This window comes from Pseudophryne corroboree, chromosome 5, assembly GCF_028390025.1.
Source record: "Pseudophryne corroboree isolate aPseCor3 chromosome 5, aPseCor3.hap2, whole genome shotgun sequence".
NCBI classification, from domain to species: domain Eukaryota; kingdom Metazoa; phylum Chordata; class Amphibia; order Anura; family Myobatrachidae; genus Pseudophryne; species Pseudophryne corroboree.
In genome coordinates, this window is record NC_086448.1 from 247393281 (window position 1) to 247407214 (window position 13934).

General features: G+C 45.9%; 1 protein-coding gene across 5 annotated transcripts in view; it reads left to right on the forward strand.

Annotated features, from left to right (window-relative positions):
* The first annotated feature begins 1515 nt into the window (after positions 1-1515).
* The window catches only part of RARB (retinoic acid receptor beta), a 1402065-nt gene continuing 1389646 nt past the window's right edge, over positions 1516-13934 (forward strand). For 4 of the 5 annotated variants that reach the window (XM_063922228.1, XM_063922231.1, XM_063922227.1 and 1 more), the window contains exon 1: positions 1521-1746. The gene's annotated coding sequence lies outside the window, so the exon portion shown is untranslated. Of the gene's footprint in view, positions 1747-13934 lie in introns of all 5 variants that reach the window. The other variant, XM_063922235.1, reaches the window with a different exon arrangement.

The window sequence follows — 13934 nt, forward strand, 5'->3', positions numbered from 1 at the left end:
TTTTCTGTGACTTATTAAGGTATCCCTGATTAATAGAAGAAAGTTGCAAAAACGGCAAATAAAATACAGTCCTATTGTATTCTGTTTCTCACTATTGGGTTGCAGTTTTTCCTTGTTATATTAATAATATCTGCTATCTATTTGCAAATCCTTCTGACTCGTGAAAGTGTGTATCCAGCCTAAAACCTCCTTCACTGCTTTGCTTATTGGAGCAGTGAAGGAGCAGGTGCATTGTAACAAATAAAGGGGGTCTGTGATCATCATTAGTCCACACTGTTGTCTTATTAGAAGCATTGATGCCTGTTTATATGTTAGGACAATATAGGGCTGATTCTGAGTGGGGGGCAAAGCTAAAACTAATTTCACATCTTCCAATAATAATTACCCAAATAACCACGAGAATATTTTAAAATATGGATTTTTTTATTACATCCAAATAACAAAGATAAAACATACTTTATCATAATTCAAATCAATACAATGTACAAATTAAGGGGTGATCCCTCTGCATCTCACCATAAGCAGGTGCTGCAGTGGGCTAATGCCAGCAGAGCAAAAGGGCCCTGGGCTAAGTAGCTTGACACCAACGCAGTGTATGAGTCCGTAAAGGCTGTACTGTAAATGAAAGAGTCTCCCAGGTGTAGGCAGCAAGCAGTCTGTGCAACACGTTTCGGGTTCCGATGAACCCTACTTCAGGTAAGGATCTGAAACGCATTGCACGGACTGGGGCGCACACATTATGCCCCTATTATAAAATGTAGGGGTGTCAATGCTTTCTGGACCAGGGCACCAAAAAATCAAGTTATGGCTCTGAAAAACCCAATACATTTACTTGAAAAAATTATATTAAAAGAATATATTTGTGTACAGATTATGCTCTAATCAGATATGCCCTAATAATCAACTATGCCCTAATATGATATATATTATATATATACACACATATTTTTTTTCTCTAATCCTGCAAACTGGTGCAGATGCAGTAATTGTAAGGAATGAAAGACCTTGGATACAGAAAAATCTGTGGCAGCATATACTTTATCAAAGAATGAATTAGATTGATGGAAGCTCAGCTGTGACATGGTAACTATATGCATTACGCTAATGCTTTAATGCCAAGGATACATAATGCCCGTAATATTCTTATATAATAACACTGTAAGTTTTACAATGTGTTTCCCCACTGAATAAATTTATTAAATTACTGATAGATATTAGTAGCAGCAGGACTATATGGTCAGTAGTATGTATGTGTATTTATATAGATTGTGCGTGTGTGAGTACATACGGTGTGTATATATATATATATACACACACACATATATATATATATATATATATATATATATATATATATATATATATTTATAAAATAACCAAGTGGCGCCTCGGATATACACACCTCTGTACAGACATGTGTACGGGCAATAGGCGCAGCATCATTTCAGTATAATAAACTCTTGCAGCGTCATACAGACAGTGCTGTTAGATCCGGGGAAGCCGCTGTGTGACCCCCGGGTGCCCAGACAGGTGGCAGGAGCCAGGGCAGGGGACCTCTGCACATGCGCTGCCTCCCCGGGTCTTCCCTGTGCGCGGGAGGGGGGAGCTGCTGCTGCTGCAGACCACGGCGGCTCTGCTGCTGTCTCTGATGCTGCTGCTGTCACAAGTGCTGCTGGTGCACTGTACCCTCCGCCGCCGCCGCTCTCCGTCACCGCCCGGACCCGGCTGCTGCTGATGCTCCGCAAGGTAAGCCCGGGCACGGGGTGGCACTGTGTGCTGGCAGCGTGCATTGTGTGTGGCTGCTGCAGGTAGCCGGGGCAGGTGCTCATCACTCGGTGTCGGCTCATCCCCTGGCGCGGGGAAGTTTCTGTCTGCACGGTCTCGCCGCCTGCTGCTGTGTGTGCTTCCCACAGCGGGGCTGTGTCTGTTTTATGGGACACGTGTGGGTGGCGGGGCTCCTACCTGTTACTAGTGACACTCATCCTGCTGTCACTACCGGCCACTCGTGTCGCACGTGTGCGGGAAAATACTGTGTAGTGTGGCGGAACTTTTTTTTTATTATTAATGTGGTGAGGTTGTAATGTGGTCTGTCTGTCTATCTATCTATCTATCTATCTATCTATCTATCTATCTATCTATCTATCTATCTATCTATCTATCTATCTATCTATCTATCTCAGAGTAGACGGTGCTCCTAGGCTCATTGGCGGACACAGAGTTGCTACATATTTGAATGAATGATGGTTGCTGCCCCCTCCCTGCTCTGGCACCTGCCATGCAGTCCCAGTGAGGGCACCTGTGATGTTATTTGCATAATTACAGCAGGGGGGCACCTGCCATGCAGCCCCAGTGAGGGCACCTGTGATGTTATTTGCATAATTACAGCAGGGGGCACCTGCCATGCAGCCCCAGTGACGGCACTTGTGATGTTATTTGCTTTATTACAGCAGGGGGCACCTGCCATGCAGCCCCAGTGACGGCACTTGTGATGTTATTTGCATAATTACAGCAGGGGGCACCTGCCATGCAGCCCCAGTGAGGGCACTTGTGATGTTATTTGCTTTATTACAGCAGGGGGCACCTGCCATGCAGCCCCAGTGACGGCACTTGTGATGTTATTTGCATAATTACAGCAGGGGGCACCTGCCATGCAGCCCCAGTGAGGGCACTTGTGATGTTATTTGCTTTATTACAGCAGGGGGCACCTGCCATGCAGCCCCAGTGACGGCACTTGTGGTGTTATTTGCTTTATTACAGCATGGAACATGGCGGCTGTTCACACCTATTTGATTTTGTAGTGCTTTTCACAAGTTAAAACACATGAAAAGCTCATTATGGACAGGACAGGTATTGGCACGGGCTTGTTCACAGGTGTTGTGGGAAACTGCATGACACTAATGTGCACTTTAGATGTAGTTTAATGATGCATTGTTTAATGCAGTTTCCACACGCTTTTCATACTGTATGTTGTGTGTTTGCCAGTACAATTACTGTAGGGGTAGCGTGAGAAATCAGTCGTGCTATTTTTTAAAACTAAAAACTGCAACATTTTAGAATGCAGCACATAGAAAATAATTTGTCCTATTTCTAATGTGCTTTTAGGGTGTTAGATGTATTTTGTAATTTTCAAAGGCTGCATTTCCCATTGTATTAATAAAAGTACAGTATTGGATGCATTAGGTTTCCTCGGTTTTCATACTGTAAGTGAAGGAGGCATTGGAGGTACACAAGAAAATGCAGGCGGAAAACATAATAGTGTCTCAGTTCCTGAATCCCTATGTACAGTATCTTCCACCTGCTGATGACCATATTGTGAGTAATGTCAGAGCTGGGTTAGTGTGCCCTCAGTGACCCACTGCTTCCGATCCCTTAATTGCATTAGTGCATTATGTGTAGTGATTACAACAGGAGGTCATTCTGTCCCCTCCTCAAGTCACCAAAGCATAAACTTCCATAATTATTTAACCTCTTTACTACATAAGCAGCATGCAGCCATTGTTGTGGTAAAGTAGTTTGAAACGTTATTTAGCTTTGGGGGCAGTGGAACAATAACCGGACTGTTCATGCTTTGAGATGACTATTCTCTGCGTATGGATAGTGTTTACGCATTTGATTGTAAACTGCTTTGACAGGGGAAGTGCATGATCCAGAGAAGTGTATGACAGGGTCATTGCTGAAATATCTAAAAACTGCAGGATGCCTGCCCACATCAGCTGAACTTCACTCATAAAGGCACCTTGAAATGATTGACTAAAAGCACCTTCAATTCAGTTTCTAAAAAATGGTAAACTATTTATAGTCCTACTCCTGTAACATATATATTAACTGTCTATTTATTTTATAAACTAAAAGTATGTTGGTAATATCTATTATTTAAAGCTAAAATCACCCATTTACCTGCCTGTGTATACTTTTCAATGGACTCTCATTGACGTTGAACATAGAGCTGTGGGGGTAATTCCAAGTTGATCGCAGCAGGAAATTTTTTAGCAGTTGGGCAAAACCATGTGCAGTGCAGGGGGGGCAGATATAACATGTGCAGAGAGAGTTAGATTTGGGTGGGTTATTTTATTTCTGTGCAGGGTAAATACTGGCTGCTTTATTTTTACACTGCAAATTAGATTGCAGATTGAACACACCACACCCAAATCTAACTCTCTGAACATGTTAAATCTGCCTCCCCTGCAGCGCACATGGTTTTGCCCAACTGCTAAAAAATTTCCTGCTGCGATCAACTTGGAATTACGCCCTGTGCTAGGAGGCAGTCCTAAAATTGATGGTCAATGTTTCGATACCAGAATGTCAACCGTTATGATGTCGACATGGTCATAATGCCGGCATAATAAGTATAGACACCCATACCTCCCAACATGACCCTCTCCAGGAGGGACACAATGGGGTCGATTCAATTCGGCAATTTAAGAATAGCGCCGGGAATTAGCTCCCGACGCTGTTCAATTCAGCTGCTAGTGACCCGCAATTGTCGGGAATTCTTCTCTCATCCCCGGGGGATGAGAGAAGAAACCCGACAAAAGTGCTGCCTCGCGGCCGGCGCGAGGCTGATTCTGTCGGGAATCAGCCTTGCGCCGGGGAGTTAGGTCGGAGAATGTCCGTTCTCCCGACAATTCAACCTGTTTAGTCGGCGAGAACGGGACATTGCCGACTTAACTGGAGCTGAATTGAATAGCGTCGGGAGCTAATTCCTGGCGCTATTCTTAAATTGCCGAATTGAATCGACCCCAATGCTCTGCTCCTGGACTTCCCACTTAATGTGTGATTGCAGGCACCTGTGCAGGCACAGGTTAAAAGATAAGAAAGGTGTTTCAGCACAGGTAATGGCAATCATTTATTAAGAAGGAAGCCCAGGAGCAGAACATTCTGTCCCTCCTGGAGAGGGTCATGTTGGGAGGTATGGACACCTGCAACATGGGCAAAATGTCTACATTAGGGTTAGCGTTAGGTAGTGTTCACTCTGGGCTGTTTTAGCAGGGACCTGCACCCTGCCCAATTTTAAAGTTTAAAAATGCACCGTGCCCTAACTGTGCCATCCCCACCCAAGTGCCGCAGTGTCCCGCGGGTGGGAAAAGCAGCTGTTTCTGATTGCACCTTTCACTAGGGGCCATGCTCACGGCATCTATTCACATTGAGGGGAGAGTTTGGATGAAGCCCAGCACATCTGTAAAGCCAAGCACATCCGAAAGCCTCCCCGCATGTCAGCACTCTGCCCTGCCCCCATTCTGCCGGCAACACTAGTGAGGGATACTGCAGAATTACATTGTCAACATTGTGACCATGCTGACAATTCTTCAGTGTTGATATGCTGAATGTTGTTATAATGAACATGTCGACACATTCACTTTCAACTTTCTCATGTCTACATTACAAATCTCAACATGGTCACTGCCGACATAGGGGCAGATGTATTAACCTGGATAAGGCATAAGGAAGTGATAAACCAGTGATAAATACAAGGTGATAAACGCACCAGCCAATCAGTTCCAATATGTAAATTAACAGTTAGGAGCTGATTGGCTGGTGCGTGTTGTATCACTTTGCATTTATCACTGGTTTATCACTTCCTTATGCCTTATCCAGGTTAGTACATCTGCCCCATAATATTATGTCCACTTAGGCCGAGTCTGATCCTATGCAGATTATGTTTGTAGCTTTCCATAGAATTGTACAGTTCTTTTCAAATTTCTAGATTGAAAAAGTGTGGTGAAAATAATGCAATGGTCACTGTGTAAGTACAGTAATAAATTTGTTATTTCTCTGACGTCCTAGTGGATGCTGGGACTTCCGTAAGGACCATGGGGAATAGCGGCTCCGCAGGAGACTGGGCACAAAGTAAAAGCTTTAGGACTAGCTGGTGTGCACTGGCTCCTCCCCCTATGACCCTTCTCCAAGCCTCAGTTAAGATTTTGTGCCCGGCCGAGAAGGGTGCAATCTAGGTGGCTCTCCTGAGCTGCTTAGAAGTAAAAGTATACTTAGGTTTTTTATTTTCAGTGAGTCCTGCTGGCAACAGGCTCACTGCAGCGCGGGACTAAGGGGAGAAGAAGCGAACTCACCTGCGTGCAGAGTGGATTGGGCTTCTTGGCTACTGGACATTAGCTCCAGAGGGACGATCACAGGTTCAGCCTGGATGGGTCCCGGAGCCGCGCCGCCGGCCCCCTTACAGAGCCAGAAGAGCGAAGAGGTCCGGAGAAAGCGGCGGCAGAAGACGTTCCTGTCTTCAGATAAGGTAGCGCACAGCACTGCAGCTGTGCGCCATTGCTCTCAGCACACTTCACACTCCGGTCACTGAGGGTGCAGGGCGCTGGGGGGGAGCGCCCTGAGACGCAATAAAACTTGATAAAAAACCTTATGTGGCTAAAGAAATGCATCACATATAGCTCCTGGGCTATATGGATGCATTTAACCCCTGCCAGTTTTCCAGAAAAAAGCGGGAGAAAAGGCCGCCGTGAAGGGGGCGGAGCCTATCTCCTCAGCACACAAGCGCCATTTTCTTTCACAGCTCCGCTGGAAGGACGGCTCCCTGACTCTCCCCTGCAGACTACACTACAGAAACAGGGTAAAACAAGAGAGGGGGGCACTATTGGCAGCTAATATATAATACAGCAGCTATAAAGGGAGTAACACTTATATAAGGTTATCCCTGAATATATATAGCGCTCTGGTGTGTGCTGGCAAACTCTCCCTCTGTCTCCCCAAAGGGCTAGTGGGGTCCTATCCTCTGTCAGAGCATTCCCTGTGTGTGTGCTGGGTGTCGGTACGATTGTGTCGACATGTATGAGGAGGAAAATGATGTGGAAGCAGAGCAATTGCCTGTGTTAGTGATGTCACCCCCTAGGGAGTCGACACCTGACTGGATGGTTGTATTTAAAGAATTACGTGACAATGTCAGCACTTTGCAAAAAACTGTTGACGACATGAGACAGCCGGCAAATCAGTTAGTGCCTATTCAGGCGTCTCAGACACCGTCAGGGGCGCTAAAACGCCCGTTACCTCAGATGGTCGACACAGACCCAGACACGGATACTGAATCCAGTGTCGACGGTGAGGAGACGAACGTAATGTCCAGTAGGGCCACACGTTACATGATCACGGCGATGAAGGAGGCATTGAACATTTCTGACACTACAAGTACCACAAAAAAGGGTATTATGTGGGGTGTGAAAAAACTACCAGTAGTTTTTCCTGAATCAGATGAATTAAATGAGGTGTGTGATAAGGCGTGGGTTTCCCCCGATAAAAAACTGCTGATTTCTAACAAATTATTGGCACTATACCCTTTCCCGCCAGAGGTTAGGGCACGTTGGGAAACACCCCCTAGGGTAGATAAGGCGCTCACACGCTTATCAAAACAAGTGGCGTTACCGTCTCCTGATACGGCCGCCCTCAAGGAACCAGCTGATAGAAGGCTGGAAAATATCCTAAAAGGTATATACACACATACTGGTGTTATACTGCGACCAGCAATCGCCTCAGCCTGGATGTGCAGCGCTGGAGTGGCTTGGTCGGTTTCCCTGACTGAAAATATTGATACCCTGGATAGGGACAGTATATTATTAACTATAGAGCATTTAAAGGATGCATTACTATATATGCGTGATGCACAGAGGGATATTTGCACCCTGGCATCAAGAGTGAGTGCGATGTCCATTTCTGCCAGAAGGGCGTTATGGACGCGACAGTGGTCAGGTGATGCAGATTCCAAACGACATATGGAAGTATTGCCGTATAAAGGGGAGGAGTTATTTGGGGTCGGTCTATCAGACCTGGTGGCCACGGCAACGGCTGGAAAGTCCACCTTTTTACCCCAGGTCACCTCTCAGCAGAAAAAGACACCGTCTTTTCAAACTCAGTCCTTTCGTTCCCATAAGAACAAGCGGGCAAAAGGCCACTCATTTCTGCCCCGGGGCAGAGGAAGAGGAAAAAGACTGCACCAGGCAGCCTCTTCCCAGGAGCAGAAGCCCTCCCCCGCTTCTGCCAAGTCTTCAGCATGACGCTGGGGCTTTACAAGCGGACTCAGGCACGGTGGGGGCCCGTCTCAAAAATTTCAACGCGCAGTGGGCTCACTCGCAAGTGGACCCCTGGATCCTGCAGGTAGTATCACAGGGGTACAAATTGGAATTCGAGACGTCTCCCCCTCGAAGATTCCTGAAGTCTGCTCTACCAACGTCTCCCTCCGACAGGGAGGCAGTATTGGAAGCTATTCACAAGCTGTATTCCCAGCAGGTGATAATCAAGGTACCCCTCCTACAACAGGGAAAGGGGTATTATTCCACGCTGTTTGTGGTACCGAAGCCGGACGGCTCGGTGAGACCAATTTTAAATCTAAAATCCTTGAACACTTACATAAAAAGGTTCAAGTTCAAGATGGAATCACTCAGAGCAGTGATAGCGAATCTGGAAGAAGGGGACTATATGGTATCTCTGGACATCAAAGATGCTTATCTCCATGTCCCAATCTTCCCTTCTCACCAAGGGTACCTCAGGTTTGTGGTACAAGACTGTCATTATCAGTTTCAGACGCTGCCGTTTGGATTGTCCACGGCACCCCGGGTCTTTTACCAAGGTAATGGCCGAAATGATGATTCTTCTTCGAAGAAAAGGCGTCTTAATTATCCCTTACTTGGACGATCTCCTGATAAGGGCAAGGTCCAGGGAACAGTTAGAGTTCGGAGTAGCACTGTCTCAGGTAGTGTTACGTCAGCACGGGTGGATTCTAAATATCCCAAAATCACAGCTGATTCCAACAACACGTCTACTGTTCCTGGGGATGATTCTGGACACAGTCCAGAAAAAGGTGTTTTTCCCGGAGGAGAAGGCCAGGGAGTTATCCGAGCTAGTCAGGAACCTCCTAAAACCAGGCCAGGTGTCAGTGCATCAATGCACGAGAGTCCTGGGAAAAATGGTGGCTTCTTACGAAGCGATTCCATTCGGAAGATTCCATGCAAGAACGTTTCAGTGGGATCTGCTGGACAAATGGTCCGGATCGCATCTTCAGATGCATCAGCGGATTACCCTATCTCCAAGGACAAGGGTGTCTCTCCTGTGGTGGTTACAGAGGGCTCATCTTCTAGAGGGCCGCAGATTCTGCATTCAGGATTGGATGCTGGTGACCACGGATGCCAGCCTGAGAGGCTGGGGAGCAGTCACACAGGGAATAAATTTCCAGGGCTTGTGGTCAAGCATGGAAACGTCTCTTCACATAAATATCCTGGAACTAAGGGCCATTTACAATGCCCTAAGTCAAGCAAGGCCTCTGCTTCAGGGTCAGTCGGTATTGATCAAATCGGACAACATCACGGCAGTCGCCCACGTCAACAGACAGGGCGGCACAAGAAGCAGGAGGGCAATGGCAGAAGCTGCAAGGATTCTCCGCTGGGCGGAAAATCATGTGGTAGCACTGTCAGCAGTGTTCATTCCGGGAGTGGACAACTGGGAAGCAGACTTCCTCAGCAGACTGGTAACACCGTGGGTGTACCAGTCGGTGTATGTGTTCCCTCCTCTGCCTCTCATACCAAAAGTACTGAGAATCATAAGAAAGAGAGGAGTAAGAACTATACTCGTGGCTCCGGATTGGCCAAGAAGAACTTGGTACCCGGAACTGCAAGAGATGCTCACGGAGGATCCGTGGCCTCTACCTCTAAGAAAGGACCTGCTCCAGCAGGGACCTTGTCTGTTCCAAGACTTACCGCGGCTGCGTTTGACGGCATGGCGGTTGAACGCCGGATCCTGATGGAAAAAGGCATTCCAGATGAAGTCATCCCTACCCTGATCAAAGCCAGGAAGGATGTAACCGCGAAACATTATCACCGCATTTGGCGAAAATATGTTGCGTGGTGTGAGGCCAAGAAGGCCCCCACAGAGGAATTTCAACTGGGTCGTTTCTTACATTTCCTGCAAGCAGGACTGTCTATGGGCCTAAAATTAGGATCCATTAAGGTTCAAATTTCGGCCCTGTCGATCTTCTTCCAGAAAGAACTGGCTTCAGTGCCTGAAGTTCAGACGTTTGTCAAGGGGGTACTGCATATACAGCCTCCTTTTGTGCCACCAGTGGCACCTTGGGATCTCAATGTAGTTTTAGGGTTCCTAAAATCACATTGGTTTGAACCACTTACCACTGTGGACTTGAAATATCTCACATGGAAAGTGGTAATGCTGTTAGCCCTGGCTTCAGCCAGGCGTGTCTCATAATTGGCGGCTTTATCATATAAAAGCCCTTACCTAATTTTTCATTCAGACAGGGCAGAATTGAGGACTCGTCCTCAATTTCTCCCTAAGGTGGTTTCAGCGTTTCACATGAACCAACCTATTGTGGTACCTGCGGCTACTAGGGACTTGGAGGACTCCAAGTTACTGGACGTAGTCAGGGCCCTGAAAATATATGTTTCCAGGACTGCTGGAGTCAGAAAATCTGACTCGCTGTTTATCCTGTATGCACCCAACAAGCTGGGTGCTCCTGCTTCTAAGCAGACGATTGCTCGTTGGATTTGTAGTACAATTCAGCTTGCACATTCTGTCTCGGCTTTACAACTTTGCCGAGCAGCTACTTGGTCAGGGGCAAACACGTTTGCAAAATTTTACAAATTCGATACCCTGGCTGAGGAGGACCTGGAGTTCTCTCATTCGGTGCTGCAGAGTCATCCGCACTCTCCCGCCCGTTTGGGAGCTTTGGTAAAATCCCCATGGTCCTTACGGAAGTCCCAGCATCCACTAGGACGTCAGAGAAAATAAGAATTTACTTACCGATAATTCTATTTCTCGTAGTCCGTAGTGGATGCTGGGCGCCCATCCCAAGTGCGGATTGTCTGCAATACTTGTATATAGTTATTGTTACAAAAAATCGGGTTGTTTATTGTTGTGAGCCATCTTTTTAGAGGCTCCTAAGTTTTATCATACTGTTAACTGGGTTCAGATCACAGGTTGTACGGTGTGATTGGTGTGGCTGGTATGAGTCTTACCCGGGATTCAAAATCCTTCCTTATTGTGTACGCTCGTCCGGGCACAGTATCCTAACTGAGGCTTGGAGGAGGGTCATAGGGGGAGGAGCCAGTGCACACCAGCTAGTCCTAAAGCTTTTACTTTGTGCCCAGTCTCCTGCGGAGCCGCTATTCCCCATGGTCCTTACGGAAGTCCCAGCATCCACTACGGACTACGAGAAATAGAATTATCGGTAAGTAAATTCTTATTTTCTTCAGTCTAAATTTGCTGTTTAGCCATGCGTATGCTCTGCTTAACCGTCTGAGGTGCTGGAGGGTCATCACTTTGGAAGCAGGCTAATATGTAAATCTCCAAACATAAGTGGGATGCGGTCATTAGGTCGACACAGCTTAGGTCGACAGTCATTAGTTCGACCACTGAAGGTCGGCATGCATTAGGTTGACATGGTCAATAGGTCAACATGGTCATTAGTTCAAGTACAAAGAATAGAGAAACCGCTATACCAGCGCATATAAATAGTAAAAATACTTATTCCAATGATTGGGAAGATGATGTTATGTTTTCATCTTTTTTTCCTCAGTCAAATAACATGCAAATTTGAGAGAAAGACAAAAATTGCATAGTATAATACCGTTTTAATAAATGACATGCATGACAAGGTTTATAAAAAATCCCAACATGGATAATGGTAGGAAACACATAAAATATATAATAAAAAAGGCAAAAAGTAGCACCAAATGTGCTTCTGTAAAAGACTGGGTAATAAATGCAATTACCAATATGGTAAGAGAACTGTTTCAATAGTTCTCAAATAAGCATGCACCATGAATGTTCCATATATGGCAGCAGCAATCAAAATACATTCAAGTGGTGGGGTATCCTGGACTAACTCGCGGGATAAATAATTACCAATTAGTTGAAAAGAACTGGCAACGGACAGTTCTCATGGGCATGTGAGTAGGAAAAAATCCCGGGCTGCAGCTCCAAGTTTTCCGTAGTGTCCACCTCAGCGATCGTCCGGTTCCCCCAATAGCGGCACCCACGCGTTCCTCGCCAGGGTCTTTCTCAAGGTAAGGCTTACTAAGTCTTTCTACTAAGGCTTACCTTGAGAAGGTTGGTTGGAAACGCGTGGGTGCTGCTATTGGGGGAAAGGGACGATTGCTGAGGTGGACGCTACAGAAAACTTGGAGCTGCAGGCCGGGACTTTTTCCTACCATTATCCATGTTGGGATTTTTATAAATCTTGTCATGCATGTCATTTATTAAAATGGTATTATACTATGCAATTTTTGTCTTTCTCTCAAATTTGCATGTTATTTGACTGAGGAAAAGAGATGAAAATATAACCTCATCTTCCCAATCATTGGAATAAGTATTTTTACTATTTATATGCGCCGGTGTAACTGTTTCTCTATACTTGAACTATTGGTGGAGGGTTGGAAAAACCTCTTTCCGAGATCTAGTATCGTCAGCTGCTTAGTGCGCACAGTGATTCAGGTGCTTCTTTTTAGTGCGACATGGTCATTAGGTCGACAGGCCAAAAGGTCGACATTAGTTTTTCAAAAAATTTTTTTTAATTTTTTTGGGATTTTTTCATACTTAACGATCCATATGGACTATGATTGGAACAGTAACCTGTGCCGAGCGAAGCAAGCCATGCGAGGGGACACGGTGCACTACTTGGGGTTCTCCGTCACTTTACTAAGAAAACAACGCCCAAAAAAAGTAAAAAAAAACCCCATGTCGACCTTTTGACCTGTCGACCTAATGACCATATCCATCTATTGTCCCTGTCCACCTAATGCATGTCGACCTAAGTTGTGTCTACCCAACGACCCATACCCACATAAGTCATGGTTCCTGTGACCAGATAGCATTTTAATTATTGCATATAAATTTATTATACTAGGTCAAAGGTAATGTTTTTTTGGTACTGTCATAGGTGGGGATGGTATCGGGATCCCGGTGCTTTGGATGCTGGTGGTCAGAATACCAACAGCGGCATCCCGATGCAAAGGGTCCCAACACCTACTAGGCAAGTATACTAAGCCTAATTTAATATCTCTCTTTTAGAAAAAAAAAATATTTTGAGAATAAAATATTACCCAAGACCACTGCTGACAAACCACAGAAACAAATTGCAGATATGTTAAATATAAAAGCACCATCAAGAACATAATTACAGATACATGCTCATACACGAATGCGGCGGTCGTGCCAAAAGCCCCTTATCGGTGCTTCAGGACCCGTTCAATGCTGTTTGCAGCGGACGTAATTTTCACTTAAATATGTGCCTTAGAGCCCGATTCAGACCTGGACGCAGACCCGCGGTCACTCACGCGCGACCTAACACATTGTGGGTCCGGAATGTGATTGACAGGCACGGGAGTTGTGGGGACGGTGCCAAGAAAAAGGGGGCAGGTTGGGACTGTTTTCGGGGCGGCTCTGTGATGGCGTACGCAGCTGTTCCGATAATAAAAAATGCCCGCTGACGCGCTGCCAGTGGTCAACCTTAGATCTGATGCCTCCGCAATCTAATTGCGGAAGCATTGGGAGGCGGCCTCACAAATGCTGGGTGGCCCTGTGCTGGGACGGCCCGCAGCATGTGCAGAGATGAACGCAGATCTGGCTGTGTATGCTTGCAGTTGTGGTCTGCAATTCGAGGCACAATTCCATTCAAACTCAGCATCAGCCCAATGTCACAAGACGTGCCCTCACATAGGGGTAAATTTACTAAAATGGGAGTTCTATTTAAGATGGGATGTTGCCCATAGCAACCAATTAGATTCTGTTTCTCATTTATCTAGCACCTTCTAGAAGATAATACCTGGAATCTGATTGGTTGCTATGGGCAACATCCCATCTAAAATAGAACTCTCATCTTAGTAAATTTACCCCATAGTGATCCACACAGTATGAAGCTTTTCTACTTTGTATCTGCAGGCTTAGAAGGTCTGTCCTGCACAGAATAAGGCCACGGTTTT